The 14366-nt window shown below is 55.4% G+C and overlaps 1 protein-coding gene across 3 annotated transcripts in view; it reads right to left on the reverse strand.

Moving 5' to 3' along the window:
• TNKS2 (tankyrase 2) overlaps nt 1-14366 on the reverse strand; it is a 60436-nt gene that overhangs the window by 45506 nt on the left and 564 nt on the right. The gene's annotated exons all lie outside the window — the stretch shown is intronic.

Here is a 14366-nt window from a genome sequence, read left to right on the forward strand (position 1 = left end):
GACCGGCCTCCTTCTCCTCAGAGCCAGGCCTCCTTCTGCCCCCGTCTAATCGGGCGTGGAGAGAAAGGTACCTCTGGGTCAACCTGGACCGACACCCCGGGGTCTCTGGGGCCCGTCTGGGGCGGTGGGGTCGACAAAGAGGAAGTTCTACGTGCTTTAAAGCGGCGAGGCGTCTCAGCCTTTTTTTCCGTTCAACGCACAGCTTCGTCCAAGAGCCAAATCCTCATCAGAATCTTGTGCTGTCAAATGACCCGGGCCACAGGATGATGACATGGCTGACATTTACAGAAACAACGAGCAGCGAAGCGGGACCGACGACGAAATCAGTCACTAAATCCCGCCCCCCCGGGCTGAGGAAGGGAGGGCGCCCACTCGACCGTGAAGAGGGTGGATTCGAAAGAAACCGAAGGAAAAGGTCATTCACCCGGCAGGTGAGGAGCGTATGGAAATTCATCGCCGGAGGCCGCAAACGTTTCGGAGTTCCAAAGAGAGTGGTCCATAACATTATCACTCGGAGGGAAAGCCCAAGGAAGCCTCCCGGGAGCAGTGCGGGCTAGTGGGAAGAGCCCAGGCTTGGGAGTCGGAAGGATGTGGGTTCCAATCCCGGCTCTGTCACTCCTCTGCCGTGTGACCGTGGGCAAGACGGTCCGCTGGCCCTCCGTCACCTCAGCCGTAAAATGGGGTTTAAGTCTGCAAGCCCCACCTGGGATGTGTCCAAGCTGATTACCTTGTAATAACCCCAAAGCTTTGCACATAGTAAGCACTTAAACCCCATTTTAAAAAATTTAAAAGCCTGGGATTCCACACCGCCCCATTCCTAATCACCAGGTTTCCTGTTCAGGACAGCAACTATTTCAGAATTCCTCCGAGGAGCCTGTCATATCGGTGGAAGCGGGATCCCGGGCTGAATAAATCAACCGGTGGTATTGATAGAGTGCTTACTATGGGCAGAGCACTATTCTAAACACCTGGGAATGTACACTACGACAGTATTAGCGGATACAACCCCCGCCTTGATGAGTTTACGTTCTAGAGGGGATGAATCACATTTATCGAGGGCTTACCAGATGCAGAGCACTGTACTGAGCGTTTGGGAGAATACCCTGCCCATAACGAGCTTACAGTCCAGAGGGGGAGACAGACATTAATATAAATTACAGATGGATAATGATGAATGAATACCGGATCCGACCCAGGAACGGAACCGCAAGAAACGGTCCTCGGGAAGTCATCTGGGAGAGTCAATTTAGCACCCGGGATGGGCCAGACTGTGGAGCCAAACCCAGTCTGGGAACTCCCTGGCCCGAGTCCAACTTGCAAAGCGGAGCTCGGTGTCCAACCCGTCCAAACCCCCGAGGTTTTTGGGGCGTTTTTGAAGTCCTGCCAGGGCGGCACGTTAAAAGGAACGGTGAAAACAAAAGAGCACATTTCCATTTCACTTTGCTCCCTTTCCTTCCCGTCTCCCCCTGCTCCTCCGAGGCCCGGATATCGCCGGAGGACGTGGGTGGCGGCGGGGAGGAGAGAGAAGGCCCAGAGCGCCAAGGGCGATAATCCAGCTGGATTTGGCGTTGTGGGCACCCCATCCAAACTACACGCTGGCCAGTGCAGGCTACCGCACGAGGCGGCTCTGGCATCGTCGGCCACTGACAACCAGACATCTAAATTGCCCAGATGGCAACCTGGTGGATTTTGAATCGTTCTCTTCAACGGTAGGCAAATAAAATGATTTGACCAATTACAGGTACTTTAAAATGATACTAAATTCAGTTACAGACATAAAATAGACTGCTGGAGTCTGAGAGAACAATGAGGCTTTTTTCTTCTTTTTAATGGTACTTGCTATGGGATGGTACCGAGAGAAAATAATCACGTGTCAACACAGTTCCCGTCCTACGTGAGGCTAACATTCTACGTAGGACAGAGGATTGAATCCCCATTTGACAGATGAGGTAACTGGAGCATGGAGAAATTAACTGACTCGCCCACCGTCCCATAGCAGACAAGTGGTGGGGCCAAGATTAGAACCCAGGACATGTATCACCCAGCCCCGTGCCCTGCCCACTAGGCCACGCCGCTGCCCTCGCGGCAGTCTAGCCGAAAGGTGAGGACCTGACCCCGGCTGGTGGCCTACAAGGCGGATCCAGGAACTCGGGAGGAAAATCTGGCAGGGGGACGACCGTGCGCTCTCAGGACACAGCCACTGGATCCTCTTGGAACCATCAATCATACTTACTGAACGCTTACTGTACGCAGAGCACTTGTGCTAAGCGCTTGGGAGAGTAAAGAAGCAGCATGGCCTCGGGGATAGATCACCGGCCCGGGAGTCGGAAGGACCTGGGTTCTAACCCCCGCTCGGCCACTTGACTTCTCGGTGCTCCTCATCTGTAAAATGGGGATTAAGACCGTGAGTCCCATGTGGGACAGGGGCCGTGTCCAACCTGATTATCTCCTTCTACCCCCGGCACTTAGTCCGGTGCCTGGCACCTAGGAAGCGCTTAAGGAATACCAATCAAAAAAAATCCCAATAAAAACGCTATCAAAGATCTCCGAGGACCCTTCTACCCGGTACAGTTCTACGTCTTCCAGAAAATCGGGAATTTATTCCTATATCAACTTCCAAGTCAGCTGTTGCATCCTTTAACAAGGAGTGGCTCAGCATCACTCCATTAGTGTCAGAGTTGTCCGCCGACACAACCTGGCGCCTCGGTGATCAGAGGGCCTTTATTACGTAAATAGGATTATAATTGGACAGAGGATGAGATCTGCAAATTTCTGCCATCTCGTTTCCATCCCTCTCCAAAATTTGCCTGAACAGTTGGAAGCTCCTCAGTTTCAGGAGAAAGAGCAAGGTAACCTTTAGTTTGGGCAAGATGGGCAGAAGGCCACCCCCGGGCTGTCTGTCCACGGCCCTTCTTGCTCAATCTTTTCGAGGGCTTTTTCCTAATTGAATTCCCTTGCGCTTGCTGACGTCCCCTTTTGCCTACTTCACTCACCAGCCTCATGAACTCTTCCTCAAGTTCTCCTCCCACCTGCCGTCTGGAAGGACTCGGGGAAATAGGCAAAACACGATTTCACGGCACACCTCTCCTTCCAAATCATCTAGGGAGACGCTACGGAAATAAAACCAACGCTAGAAGCAGAAACCACCAATGTTTTGTGTGAATAAATCCTCCTTCCAGCATCCTAAAAACCAATATACTCCCACTTATTCTTATAAGCACGTTCACAAATTAACCAATACCATACTAATACTAGCCCCAGTAGTAATAAAAATAATCCCTCCAGTCTGACCCTACAGCCATTCGACTCATTCTTACGTATATACCTAGACCTTTATGTTGATTTGTACGTCGGTCTTTCTTTTCTCCATTCTTCCCTTACGGGGCCCTTAAGATCAGGGATCGATCATTCTCTAGCGGCATCCGACCGAAGCAGACTTCTGAATTCAACCAACGATGGTACTGACTGAGCGCTTACGGGGTGCAGAGCAGTCTCCTAAACGCTTGGGAGAGTGCAGTATAACAGAGTTGGTGGACACGGTCCCCGCCCACAATGGGGAATAAAATGCCGCAGAAAACATCGATTTCTCTTTCGTTTCCTTTGACTGGTGTCTTACCTGCGTCGCCTAATTTTTTCTCCCCGATCTCAACTCGACTCCCCTCCCGGGATCTATTCAGGTCAAAAGGAATCTATTACAGCGCCTTCTGAGACGACCATCAGGCACTTCTTTACTCTCCCTGGGCTCTCCGCTCTGGGAATTTTTTTTTTTTTTTTTTAACAAATTGGTAAATCCCGATCCCGGTGCACCACAGGGAACAGACCAAAGGGAAAAAAAAAACCAACAGTAAACAGCTGGAATCCTTTTACCGTAACGATCATGTGCGCCTCTGGGAACAAGAGGAAAACTGTGGGGAACAGATAAAGATGAACGTAAGCATCTTCAGGAACCGGCCGTCGTTCGGAAAAAGGAGGGAGTCCTGTGGGAGTAGCTTACAAAATTCTAAATGGACTTTAAAGAAACTCATGAAGAGCAGAGAAGAAAAAGCACCCGACTGTGGTTTCGAGTCCCACTGAAAGGTAATTATAATAGGGGCACGTGTATTTTAGGAAAGAAAAGGCTGAAAAGTCCCTGAGGACAGCGAGTACTGACATTTCGTTTCTCCAAAGAGGCCAGGTTTTCCTCCCGGCGCCCAGAGAATGCCCTGATAGAAGCAACGTGGCATAGTGGATAGAGCAGGGACCTAGGACTCCAAAGGTCGTGAGTTCTAATCCCGGCGCCGCCACTTGTCTGCCGTGTGACCTTGGGCAACTCACTTCACTTCTCTGTGCCTCAGTCTCTTCACCTGCAAAGTGAGGATTGAGACTGTGAGTCCCACCTGGAAGAGGGACTGTGTCCAGCCTGATCTGTCTGCATCCACCCCAGCGCTTAGTACAGCGCCTGGCACGTAGTAAGCACTCAGATACCATAATTACTATTCTCCTTGCGACGACGGTGAGAGTCCAGGGAAGATCGTTTTGATCTTAGGCGTGTAGGTGACCCTGGCTTTTCACGGCTGCTCTCTAGGGTGGCTTAGTGGCCAGGGCCCGGGGGTAGGAAGGTCCTGGGTTCCAGGCCCGGCTCCACCACCTGCCTGCTGTGAGACCATAGGCAGGCCATTTAACTTCTCTGGGCCTCAGTTACCTCGTCTGTAAAATGGCAATGAAGACTGTGAGCCCCACGGGGGACGGGGACTGTGCCTAAACTGATTAATAATCCTAATGTTGGTATTTGTTAAGCGCTTACTATGTGCAGAGCACTGTTCTAAGCGCTGGGGGAGATACAGGGTCATCAGGTTGTCCCACACGAGTCTCAGTCTTCATCCCCATTTTACAGATGAGGTAACTGAGGCCCAGAGAAGTGAAGTGACTCGCCCAAGGTCACACAGCTGCCAAGTGGCAGAGCCAGGATTTGAACCCATAACCTCCGACTCCCAAGCCCGGGCTCTTTCCACTGAGCCACGAAGCAGCTCGGCCCCACGTGGGACAGGGACGGCGCCTAACCCAATTTGCTCCTCTCCATCCCAGCGCATAATAATATTAATAATAATAATAATGTTGGTATTTGTTAAGCGCTTACTATGTGCAGAGCACATAGCTGGGGTAGATACAGGGTCACCCGGTTGTCCCCCATGAGGCTCACAGTCTTCATCCCCATTTTACAGATGAGGGAACTGAGGCCCAGAGAAGTGAAGTGACTTGCCCACAGTCACACCGCTGACAAGTGGCAGAGCCGGAATTCGAACCCATGAACTCTGGCTCCCCAGCCCGGGCTCTTTCCACTGCACCACACTGCTTCTCTGAATGCCTGGCACACAGTAAAAGCGCTAAACAAATACTACGGTTATTGGCGGTAGCGGGCTCAGAGCCCGTCATTCGCAGCCGGACCCAGGCCCCTTTCCAGGTTCCCGTTGCCTGGCCCCGAGAGGGCCCTTGGCTCTTCCAAACCTTCGCAGAAGCCACAGAAGGATAACCCGCTGTGAAACGCCGACTCCGCTTCTGAAAAGTAGTACACACCTCTTCCCCTTAATCCCCACTCCGCAAGAAGTCCCGGGCCGTTCACTCATCGGGAGGATCTATTTCACGTGGGCTACGTTTCTCACGGAACCTAGCCCAAGAAAGGCATCCTTTCTCTTCCCCTCACCTTGCCAGCCGCTGCCAGAGAGGATTGATTTTTATAAAAACCAAACACACCGGTCTGGTGGGCAGACTCTGCCACACAAGACGTCAGGAGCTCTTAGAACGCCGAGCCATTTAAGTAACATTTTTGAAAACGACGGAAACCACGGGAAATTCACCCAAGAAAGAGCTTCCCGGTTCAGCCACCCAGTCTCCCGGAGATTTCACGTTTTTATCACTTAAAAACGCGCTCCCATGTGCTCCTATTACCGGTGTTCCCGTGCCCCACAGATGCGGTCTGCTTTATCAGAGCACTTCAAAGGGCCCCACGTTCCCTTATCGGTCTTCCCAGTATTCCTGGGAGGTGGCAGGGATCTTTCCTGATTTTCCTCCTCCCCGTCAACCGATCTCCATCACGCTCCATTATCTGTTAACCCTCCCTTTCCCCTTGGACGGGGAAGGCGGGCGGGGAATGCCCTCCACTCGGTTCTCCTACAGAGTGGCCGGTTAACGGTTCCGCTGAAAGCAAACTCACCTTGGAGTCAGGGCGCCGTTCGTCTATCACTCGATCAAGCAACGGTATTTAGTGGGCGCTCACTAGGTGCAGAGCACTGTACTAAACGCTTGGGAGAGTACAACAGACCCACCCGACCAGCTGCTCCGACGTTTCCCGCTCCCTTTGGCGACATCCTGACACCAGAGCGCTTTTTATGTATACAGTTGTCACTTATTTACGTATATTAATAATAATAACGATGGCATTTGTTAAGCGCATACTAGGTGCCGAGCACCGTTCTAAGCGCTGGAGAGGATACAAGGTGATCGGGTTGTCCCACGCGGGGCTCACAGTCTTCGTCCCCGTTTTACAGTTGAGGTCACTGAGGCCCAGAGAAGCGACTTGCCCGAAGTCACCCAGCTGACAAGTGGCGGGGCCGGGATTAGAACCCACGACCGCTGACTCCCAAACCCGGGCGCTCGCCTCTGAGCCACGCCGCTTCTCGTTAATATCGGTCTCTCCCCCGGACCGTACACACGTTGTGGGCTGGAAACGTGTCCGTTGTCGCGTTCTCTCCCAAGCGCTCGGAACAGTGCTCCGCACGCGGTAAGTGCTCGACAAATACAAGGGATTGATGCCTTGTGCCCCAACCAGAGAGGTGTGGGCGAGTCACTTCACTTCTCTGTGCCTCAGTTCCCTCATCTGTAAAATGGGGATTAACTGTGAGCCTCACCTGGGACAACCTGATGACCCTGTATCTACCCCAGCGCTTAGAACAGTGCTCTGCACATAGTAAGCGCTTAACAAATACCACCATGATTATTATGCGGTTGGAAGAGCGTTCCTTACTAGTGTTTTATATAAAACGAAGCGTAGAAAGAAAACCCCAAACACTTGATCTGGAAGCAACGAGTGCCATGTGGAGCACAGGAAGAGTTCCTGCCACGTAAAACGACTCATTCTGTTCCCGGGATTTTAATTTTAAAGCTAATTACTAATACCCTCTGCCTCTCGCCATGACGATCCGGACACTCTGGGCCTCCTGCCCTGCTCTCCCATACCCGCTCTGCGGGCTCACGTGGGCTCCGGCTATCCCACTTAGGCCCCAATCTGCCTTCCCTGACCCTTGAGTCAAGCGACGGGATTTACTGAGTGCTTTCCGTGTGCACGGCGTGTGCGCTCTGGGAAAAGCACCGCGCAACAGAGTTGGCGCAAGGACCTGACGACCTACCCGGGGCGGGAGAACTAGAAATACATCACAGATCGGGGAAGACAGCCGGGCGTAAGGACGCGTGAGGTACGGGTTGAGGGGCTGGGGGTCGGTAGCCAAGCACTCAGGGGGTCGCCCGGCCTGGGGGAGATGAGGTCTGAATGGGGGAGGGCCTCAGCGGAGATGGGATTTTAGAAGAGTTTGAAAGACGGGGGAGCGTGGAGGGGTCCGTCGGGTACGGAGGGGGAGGGAGTTCCAGCTCGGAGAGAGTCGGGAAGGGGTCGGCGGCGGGACGGGCGTTGGAGAAGCCAAGCGCGGTGGTCGGGTTGTAGTGCGAGATCGGGGAGACGGGGCGAGAGGAAGGGAGTCAACCGAGTGCTTCCAAGCTACGGGGAGAGCCGGGATACGCAGACTCAAAGCTGCCGGCGGGCAGGGGATGCATCTACCGACTCTGTTGTACCGTATTTTCCCGAGCACGGCACTCCGGACCCAGGAAGCGCTCAAAGACCGTTGACTGAGGCACCTCGGGGCTCTGAGGGTGGGGGGTGGGAGGAGTATCCAAGTGCTTAGGGGGCACGGCCTTTAGCATACAGGGGACACGGAAGGGAAAACAGGGTGGGGAGTCGCGAGGTGAAGTCACCTCGGGTTGCTGAAGGAAGCTCCTCGTCGGACCTCCACTTCCTCACCTCCTCTTGCCTCCGGGACACCGCCGCTTGGATACCCCGCCGTCGCCTCAGGGGACACGTCTAAAACGGCGCTCCTCCTCTTCCCCCGACTCTCGCACCTTCATCGCTAACACCACCGCGCTTCGCAGAAGCCCGGCGCCGCCCTCGCTCCTCGCCGCCTTTCGGCTCCCGATCGGTCCGACGGCCGAATCCCGCCGGCTGCCTCCTTCACCGGTCTGTCTAACTTCCAGTCCCTCCCGGCTTCAACCTGCCTTCCAAGATCGTGCCTACCCAATCTGTTGTAAGTCTACCCTCCCGAGCGCTCGCTAAAGATCGTGGAAGACGAAGTGGCGTGAAAGCCCACACTGCCTTCTGATATTCCACATCAAGTAAAAAAAAAAAACAACAAACCCCTGGGACTCCAGACTCTCCGCCTCGCCTACCTCCTGTCTTCACCTTTCACTCCCTGGCTCGCTCGCTTCATCTGTTTCTCCCTCTCAGCTCTCCCACCTCCATCTTCCAACCCTATCAGACCTCGGCTCCCCCCCATTTTCAAAGCCCTCCTAACATCCCACCTCCTCCGACGAGCCTCCCCCACCTAATCCTCGACTTGCTCAACGAACCTCTCGGACATTTCTGGCTCTTATTTGCACCCATTCTCAGCACGTATACGGATGCGCGCACGTGCATACATACGCACACGCAGACACTCAGAAAAAGCATTTAAAAAGCCTTATGGGGCTTATTCTGATTGTGTGGGTCTAACCCATGGAGAGCTTAAGCTTTCTGGGGGCGCACAACACCGTCAGTCACTTTTACTGTGCTCTTCCAAACGCTTGGCACAGCGCACCGCGCCCAGAGGGCACTCCGACACCGCGACCACCGTTCCTCTCTGAAAATTGCCGTATATCTGTTGCACCCGCGGCTGGACTGCGAAGGCCTTGTGGGCGGAGATCCCGCCTTCCCGAACTACTGTTGTTTTCCCACGGATCAAAGAGGCGATCGATAACCAGCAGCGACCGCCTGCACTCGTGCAACCTCCGGGGACGAGGGCTTCCCTCACCGGCATTTACGGGGCACCGGATTCTGGAAAGAAGGCGATACGAGGCGCCTGGGAGACCGCGAGAGTTAGAGGACGCGATTCCTACCCCCATTTTACGGGCCTGACAACCCGAGGGGTGAGGCGAACGCCTATCAATAAGAGATTGGGGAGCGACGTGAGCCGATCGAGAGCGATCCGTCGAGCGTTCGCTCCGTGCGGGGCATCCTACCGAACACGCGGGACCCCGCAGGAGTTGTGAGGCACGATCCCTCCCCTCCGGGATTTTACGGGCGCTACGTTCACAAACGCTAAAATAATAATAATGTTGGTATTTGTTAAGCGCTGGGGCAAATACAGGGTAATCAGATTGTTCCACACAAGGCTCACAGTCTTCATCCCCATTTTTAGAGATGAGGTACCTGAGGCCCAGAGAAGTGAAGTGACTTGCCCACAGTCACACAGCTGGCAAGGGGTTCGAACCCCGTGACCTCCGACTCCCAAGCCCGTGCTCTTTCCACTGAGCCACGCTGCTTCCCGACACCATAACCAACAGTCCTTTCGTTTTGAGCAGCAGCCTGGCGTGCAGGCCTGAGAGTCGGGCGGTCCTGGGTTCTAATCCCGGCTCCGCCGCCTGTCCGCTGCGTGCCCTCGGGCGAGTCGCTCCGTCGGGCCTCGGGTTCCTCATCTGTAAAATGGGGATGAAGGCGTCAGCCCCACGTGGGACAGCCTGATGACCTCGTGTCCCCTCCCAGCGCTCAGAACAGTGCTTGGCACACGGTAAGTGCTTAACAAATACCATCACTCTAAGGCCCCGACTAAAGCCTCACTTTTCCTCATCTCCCCCTCCCCACCCCACTTAAGGATCCATCTGTCATTTTTTGATTTCTATTGATGCCCCTTTTCTTTTATTTTTGCCTCTCTCCCCCCGGTCCCAGACCGCGAGCCCGCTGTGGGCAGGGACTGTCTCTCTCGACTGCCGTGTTGTGCTCTCCCACGCGCGCTCCGCCCACAGACGACCGAAACGACAAACGAAAGGATTGTTGGTTATGGTTTCGGGAAGCAGCGTGGCTCAGTGGAAAGAGCCCGGGCTTGGGAGTCGGAGGTCACGGGTTCGAATCCCGGCTCTGCCGCCTTGTCGGCTGTGTGACTGTGGGCAAGTCGCTTCACTTCTCTGGGCCTCAGTGACCTCATCTGTCAATTGGGGATGAAGACTGTGAGCCTCGCGTGGGACAATCTGATTACCCTGTATCTGCCCCAGCGCTTAGAACAGTGCTCTGCCCACAGTAGGCGCTGAGTTCGACTGAATGATGATATTTAAGCGCTTACGCTGTGCCCAGCCCTGGGCTCTGCGGCGGATGAGTACCCCAACTCTTAGAACAGCGTCTGAGGCTTAAAGGAGACATTAAAATACGAAGGTTTCGGTGCAGGAGAGCCGGGCAGGCACACGCTGGACCCGACGTCGCTCCCCACCCCTCCCACACGCACACACACCCCACAAAGCCCCCACACACACACCCTACACACACACACACACCCCACTCCACAACGACCCCCCCCACACCACAGACATCCCTCCCCACACACACACAGAGCACACTCGGACACCCCCCACACTCCCAGACAACCCACACCATTCACTCATTCAAGAGTATTTATCGAGCACCTACTACGTGCAGAGCACTGTACCAAGCGCTTGGAATGGATCATTCTTCCCCTTGATTCTGTTTATCGCCATTGTTCTCGTCTGTCCGTCTCCCCCCATTAGACCCTAAGCCCGTCAAAGGGCAGGGACTGTCTCTGTTACCGATTTGTCCATTCCAAGCGCTTAGTACAGTGCTCTGCGCGTAGTAAGCGCTCGATAAATACTACTGAATGAATGAATAATTTGGCAACAGATAGAGACGGTCTCTGCCCGCTGACGGGCTCACGGTCTAATGGTCAGAGAAGCAGCGTGGCTCAGTGGAAAGAGCCCAGGCTTGGGAGTCAGAGGTCAGGGGTTCCGAATCCCGGCTCTGCTCCTTGTCAGCTGGGTGACTGTGGGCGAGTCACTTCGCTTCTCGGGGCCTCAGTTCCCTCATCTGTAAAATGGGCATTTAGATTGGGAGCCTCACGTGGGGCAACCTGATGACCCTGGATCTCCCCCAGCGCTTAGAACAGTGCCCTGCACATAGTAAGCGCTTAACAAACAACACTGTTGTTGTTAAGGGTCCAGACACCCCCCCCTCAAATACACACAGACACCCCAAACACCGCCCCCCCCACAACACACAGACACCTCCCCACATGCACACTCACATACACCCCCCAAACCCCCCCACATACACCCTACACACTCACAACCCCCCCACTCCACACTGACACCCCACAGACCCACCCCCCCCCCCACACCCACATACACACACCACACCCCCCCACACACTCACATACGTACAGCACACCCTCCCCACACACCACACTCTCCAAGCGCTTAGTACAGTGCTCTGCACATAGTCAGCGCTCGATAAATACTAGCGAATGAACACAGACACCCCTCACACCCCCCACACATACAGGACCCCCCCCCCCCACACACACACACATACAGGGACACTCACCCACCCCCCACACTCCAAGCGCTTAGTACAGTGCTCTGCACCAAGTGCTCAATCAATACCACTGAATGAATGAACCCGCCCCGCCGCCCCCCCCACGAACACCCCGCATGCATGACACTCCCAGACACACACCCCATACACAGACACCCCCCCCACATACACTCACATATGCACCCCACCCCCAACACAGACACCCCACAGTCAAATACACACCCTCACACACAGACACCCCACAAATACAGACACCCTCTCACCCCCTCACACACAGACACTCCACAAACACACACAGACCCCCCCCCCTTACGCCCTCACAGACCAACACCCCACAAACACACACACACACTCCCATACACACAGCACACACACACCTCAGACACCCCCCACACCCTCACTTCCACACCCCAGACACCCCACAAACACACACAGACACCCCCCACGCCCTCATCCACACCCTCACACCCAGACACCCCACAAACACACAGACATCCTCCACACCCTCACATCCACATCCCACAGACACCCCACAAACACACAGACGCCCCCCCCCACCCCACAGACACCCCACAAACACACAGACACCCTCCACACCCTCACATCCACATCCCACAGACGCCCCACAAACACACAGATGCCCCTCCACTCACCTCCACACCCACACAGACACCCCCCAAACACCCCTCCCAGAAACACCCCAAACCCATCCCCCAAAAACCCCCCACGCACACACTCCCATACACACAGCACACTCCCCCACCCCCTCCCACCCCACAGACACCCCCCAAACACACACACGCCCTCCCACCCTCACATCCACACTCATTCAATCATTCAATAGTATTTCTTGAGCGCTTACTATGTGCAGAGCACTGTACTAAGCGCTTGGAATGAACGAGTCAGCAACAGAGAGAGACGGTCCCTGCCCTCTGACGGGCTTACGGTCTAATCGGGGGAGACGGGCAGACGGGAACGATGGCGATAAATAGAGTCGAGGGGAAGAACATCTCGTAAAAACAATGGCACCTAAATAGAGTCGAGGCGATGTACATTTCATTAACAAAATAAATAGGGTGATGAAAATATATACAGTTGAGCGGACGAGTACAGTGCTGAGGGGATGGGAAGGGAGAGGGGGAGGAGCAGAGGGAGATGGGGGGGGGGGGGGAACACTCCACGGACACCCCCAAACACACACACAGACGCCCCCCCACCCTCACCTCCACACCCCCCCGACACCCCCCAGCACGGCTCAGTGGAAAGAGCTCGGGCTTGGGAGTCCGAGGTCATGGGTTCTAATCCCAGTTCGGCCACTTGTCAGCTGTGTGACTGTGGGCAAGTCACTCCACTTCCCGGTGCCGCAGTTCCCTCATCTGTAAAATGGGGATGAAGACTGTGAGCCCCAGGTGGGCCAACCCGATTCCCCTGTGTCTACCCCAGCGCTTAGAACAGTGCTCGGCTCATAGTAAGCGCTTAACAAATACCAACATTATTAGCTGTGTGGCTGTGGGCAAGTCACTTCACTTCTCGGTGCCTCAGTGACCTCATCTGTCAAGTGGGGATGAAGACTGTGAGCCCCACGTGGGACGACCTGATTCCCCTGTGTCTCCCCCGGCGCTCAGAACAGTGCTCGGCACATAGTAAGCGCTTCACAAATACCAACATTATTATTACCCCCCAAACACACCCCCAGACGCCCCCCCACACTCACCTCCACATCCCCCAGACACCCCACAGACAAACACACACCCCCAGACACCCCCCCCACCCGCTCACCTCCACCCCCTCACCCACAGACACCCCCCAAACACACACACAGACGCCCCCCGCTCACATCTACCCCCCCCAACCCATCCCACAAACACCCCCCCACATACACACAGCATGCACCCCCCAGAGACCCCCCCACACCCTCACCTCCACACCCCCCAGACACCTTCCCCACCCTCACCCCCAGACACCCCCCAGACACCCCCCCAAACACACCCACATACACAAAGCACACACACCCCAGACACCCCCCCCCACCCTCACCCACAGCCACCCCCCAAACACACCCCCCCCCACCTCCACCCCCTCACCCACAGACACTCCCCAGACACACACACACACTCTCACCTCCACCCCCTCACCCCCAGACACCCCCCAAACACACCCACATACACACAGCACGCACACCCCAGACACCCCGCATACCCTCACCCCCAAACACGCACACAGACCCTCCCCACCCTCACCTCCACACCCCCCAGACACCCCCCAAACACACCCACATACACAAAGCACATACCCCCCAGACACCCCCCAAAAACACCCACATACACAAAGCACATACCCCCCAGACACCCCCCAAACACACCCACATACACAAAGCACACACACCCCAGACACCCCACACCCCCTCACCCACAGCCACCCCCCAAACACCCCCCCCAACCTCCACCCCCTCACCCACAGGCACCCCCCCCCGAAACACACACACACCTCCCACCCTCACCCCCAGACACCCCCCAGACACCCCCCAAACACACCCACATACACACAGCACACACGCCCCAGACACCCCCCCCACCCTCACCCACAGCCACCCCCCCCAACCTCCATCCCCTCACCCACAGACACTCCCCAGACACACACACACACTCTCACCTCCACCCCCTCACCCACAGACACCCCCCAAACACACACACACAGCATACACACCCCAGAC

This window comes from Ornithorhynchus anatinus, chromosome 3, assembly GCF_004115215.2.
Source record: "Ornithorhynchus anatinus isolate Pmale09 chromosome 3, mOrnAna1.pri.v4, whole genome shotgun sequence".
Lineage (NCBI taxonomy): Eukaryota > Metazoa > Chordata > Mammalia > Monotremata > Ornithorhynchidae > Ornithorhynchus > Ornithorhynchus anatinus.